Source organism: Theropithecus gelada, chromosome 12 (genome assembly GCF_003255815.1).
Source record: "Theropithecus gelada isolate Dixy chromosome 12, Tgel_1.0, whole genome shotgun sequence".
Classification (NCBI taxonomy): domain Eukaryota; kingdom Metazoa; phylum Chordata; class Mammalia; order Primates; family Cercopithecidae; genus Theropithecus; species Theropithecus gelada.
In genome coordinates, this window is record NC_037680.1 from 70,216,285 (window position 1) to 70,220,990 (window position 4,706).

A 4,706-nucleotide genomic window follows, 5' to 3' on the forward strand; every position below is an offset into this window, starting at 1 on the left:
CCACACTTAGGATGTTGATTCCTAAACCAATTATGTCAAAGGTAATTGTATTACCATTATCATCTGAGTCAAATACAAGGGTTATTCAAATACTGGAATAGAGTTGGCATTATTTTTTCAAGGTAAAAGTTTAAGGAGCTAGCAAAAAACTTGGGCTGGCAATGGTGCCTATTCTCTTCATCCCTCCCTAAACATTCAAAGGGCATGTGATCTAACAAATCATTTAGAAGCTCTTACCAAGAACTTTTAATCTTAAGTCTAGGAAACAAACATCATATTTAGATGTGGAAAATTCCTATGATATAGTTCCAAAAATGTTTTCAATTATTTCCTATTATCTTGATTCTGGTCCTTCCTAATAATCTTCAAATTGCCTATAACTTACCAGTAAATATCAGTAATCCAATATTTGTTGTTTTCCTTACTTTTTGATACATTTCTTAATTGAAATATTTTATCTGTATTTTTCTCAATAGCTGACCTAAATTTTATAGCTCATTCTGTTGTAATCCAACACTGAATAAAAATTTGAGATATTTACAAATCCTGCATAGATTGATGGGCTTTACAGGTGAAATCCTACGTATTGGATGTTTATGGGAGCTTCTTTAGTGTTAATATCTATAAATATGTAAAAGGACATGTAGGGATCCCTGATTTTAGCCTGTTAAAAACAAGCATTAAGATCAATTTAATTTGTAAGATGATAAGACAAGACAAAACAATATAATAAGACAAAAAAGAAAACACCTGTATGTTTTCTTTTTGCACCTGTTTTACATGATATTCAGTTGCTGATGTTTCGGTTAAAATCATGAACATGGAAGCTGTATGATCTTTAAGTTTTGCTGTTATGTTTATGAAATAGATCACTGTTTCAAAAATCCAGAAGACTAAACCAATCCCATTGAGCAGTGACTACTATCCTGACTAGATCATTGTAATGTGTACAATAATTAAAATGTTCAGATCAGGTTTGTTTTCTGCTAGATAGTAACAAAGCTTTATAGGTATCTATAGTTAACCTCTATTGATGTAAATTATGAGCTTTTAGGGATCTTGCCATTGTTTACCATGCAATTCTCTTAAAAGATGTCTGAAGCAGCATAGATTAAAGAGTATATACAGCAAGACTTGTAGCCATAGTCATTCAGTATGGAAAAATAAATAGATGCTAACAGTGACATGCAGAAGTCATTTATTTTTTGTTCACTATAAATTATTTATTTTTTTCCCTTGTTAGGTATAGGAAGGCCATTTATGGCATCAAATAATTTTCTCAGAATGAGCTCAGGCTCTCAGTGGAGCTACCAGGCCAACCTATGAAAGGTGGAAGATATTATCGATTTTCTCAACATCCACCTACTATTATTGTCTCCAAGGTTAGCTGAAGAGATGTAGTGAAATTCTGCCCCAAATGAGAACATAATGGAGACTAGACCTTTGGGTCGTGTCATTATATTTCAAGTATCAGGGCTTCGCCTCTACTAGTTCCTTTGTTACATCTGTTCCTAGAGTGCTTTCTTTTTTGTGGTTCTTATAAGGTCCCTGATATTACCTTTGCCAACATCAAGGGCGGAATCACAATAGAAAGCATAGACGTGTAGCTCAGCAGTGGAAAGTTACTTAAAATAGAACTATTATTTTAAAATTGACATAAGAACCACAGTTTCAATTTATTTTGGACTTGAACACTAAAGTCTTCTGCTTGTATTTCTTTCCTATCTGTCTATCTATCAATTTTGATATGTATATCACAATTTATTTTGTCAATTCAAAGTATATCTAACCATAATCTGAATTCATCTTAAAGACATTTATAAATTTATAATTTTTAAAATTGAGAAACTTTCATAGCTGCAAGAGACTAAGTAGAATTAGTGCCAAGTATTGGGGAATTTCTATTGTCATGGGTCAAAACCTCACATTTATTTCCCTAATTACTTCTTCCAGTAGTCTCTGCTCTAGTTCTATATAGCAGGCCCTGTATTTCAGGACCCAGAATTTTTCTTTCCTCAGGCAGCTCTTGTTACCAACTGTTAAATCAGAAATTATGCAGGATTTGAGATATTACCCTGTTAATATAACTGCCACAATTTTATAAACACATATGTACACACAAACACACACACACATATAGATATGTACACACATACATGTATATATATATGGATTCCTGCATATATATGTATATATATAGTATATATGAAGTGTATCTAAAATATATAAATCTCTATATATGCGTGTATATGTCTATCTCTGTTTTTGTCAATCTATATCTATTAATATGAATGCTATACTTCTAGATCAGAGAACAGACCTTTTATTTACTCATATCTAGAACAATCTTAGAAGCAGTGGCTGCCCATGCACTAATTCTCCACAGAGTGAAAAAATGGTAGCAAAATGTACATGCTCTGTCCCCTGTACATGCAGGGCTTTTGCACCAGACAAAATGCATCTGAGAATTATAAAACCTGGAACTTATTTAGGAAAGCTGGTACATTACACCATTCTCCCTCTGAAGAAGAGTGAGGGAGGCCTTTGTTCTGGAATGTAAGCACATCCTGTCTGAGAAAGAGTGAAGGAAGGGGGCTGAGGAGGTCTTTAACTCTCTTTTACTACTCTAAAATATAAACAAATGACTTGGGATTCATTATCCTTAGAACATAAGCAAAAGGATTCAAGGAAGAAGCAATTTTACTTTTCATTGACAAGAAAAAAAAAATTCTGACTTCAAAGGCATGCTTGCCATGCAACCTTCTTTAAATCAAGGTACCAGTACTCTTTGCTCTGAAAGCCCTGACCATGCAGAAACATGCAAATATTCATGAAGCCTTATTATCCAACACCACCATAATGTGTGTAATGGTTAATAATGAGTGTCAACTTGATTAGATTGAAGGATGCAAAGTATTGTTCCTGGATGTGTCTGTGAGGGTGTTGCCAAAGGAAATTAAAATTTGAGTCAGTGGACTGGGAGAGGCAGGCCCACCCTCAATCTGGGTGGGCATGATCTAATCAGTTGCCAGTGTGGCTAGAATAAAGCAGGCAGAAGAACGTGGAAGGACTTGACTTGGTGAATCGTCTGGCCTTCATCTTTCTCCCATGTTGGATGCTTCCTGCCCCAAATATAAGAACTCCAAGTTCTTCAACTTTTGGACTCTTGGACTTATACCAGGGATTTGTGATTTGTCATGGCCTCTTGAGCCTTTCGCCACAGACTGAAGGGGGCACTTTTTTGGCTTCCCTGCTTTTTAGGTTTTGGGACTCAGACTCGGTTCCTTCTGAGTCCTAAAGGCCAGCTTGCAGATGGCCTACTGTGGGACTTCGCCTTGTGATCTTTTGAATCAATTCTCCCAACAAATCCCTCTTCATATATACACATATCCTATTCTGTCTACTTAGAGAAGCCAGACCAATACAATGTGCTTCCTCATATATTCACCAATCCTGGGATTATAAACTCCAATAAATCTCTCTCTTCTTTTAAACTATGGTCCTCAAATTAATAGCACGTCTTTTCCTCTATCATCCTGAGCAGCTAACAAACAGTTTTCAATAATTTTAAACAATTCTCAAAAGATAACAAGAGCCAGTACCTTCAAATGGTTGGTGATTTCTTCTTTATAAAAGACATCCTTAATGAAAGGAAAGTCAAAGTGTGAAAATAGTATGACCAAGACAAAACAAGTATGGGATAAAGAACAAATTCAGCACCCAACAATTTATGCTGCCAAAGGTTCCTTCATTTCAGCCTTGCCTGATAGTAGATCCTCCTCCTACCCAATGACTTTTATTACTGAAAATGTAATTTTGCATTGTACAGCCTCCACAAGTTTTGATATGGAAAGCTTTAAATGTTGTTCTAAGTGTTTAAACAGTGTTCTTTGTCTTTCCTTTTTCTTTTCATATTATTTTAATTTAGAACTAGAAAACATCTTGGAAGAAATAAAAAGGAAGAAACCACAAAGTATTCAGCAACCTTTCACTCCATGAGCTTCTCAAACCCTCACTTGTTCACTCATCCCTAAGATGGAAAACACTCCTCGAAAACATATTCAGCTACCAGCAATTATGTTATTAATAGGAATATGAACCAATTACATAGAAAATCCAATGAATCCCATTATAGCAAATCTTATTGCTGTTGCCATGGCAATCTTCTGAAATTCTTTTCTATCAGGTTCGGAGCATCTTTTAACCAGTTGAACTGAGTCTTTTACAAGCTGCCAACTTGGCTCAACAAACTGCATTACATGATCCATGATTGCCTGTACCAGTTAAGATGCCCAAACCATGTTCTTTCATTTGAGGAGACAATCAAATATTTTTGAACAGGATTGTGTCCATAATGGTAATTTATAATAATTATTTCAGTGGCAATTGGGTCAAAATATTAATGTGGATAGATAGGAGACCGGGAAAACACGGCAGAGAATATTGCAATAATCTAGGTGTAAGACCATACATACATAAATCGTTGTAGCAATTAAAGTAATAAAAAGAAGACTTTGAAAGTAGGAGAAATTTGAAAATAGTAACTTATACACGAGTTTTCAAGTATGGGAATAGTTAAAATTCAAAATCAACGACACTTATGTGGTGAGAATAATGAAAATATCCTTGATTAAAAGTAAAGTAAAAAAAGAGAACCCAGAAATAAATCCATGTATTTACAGTCAACCTGTTTTAGACAAAGTTGA

General features: G+C 34.7%; 1 pseudogene; it reads right to left on the reverse strand.

The window, feature by feature from the left end:
- Positions 1-4,061: 4,061 nt before the first annotated feature.
- LOC112636564 lies at positions 4,062-4,268 on the reverse strand (annotated as a pseudogene).
- Positions 4,269-4,706: the final 438 nt, after the last annotated feature.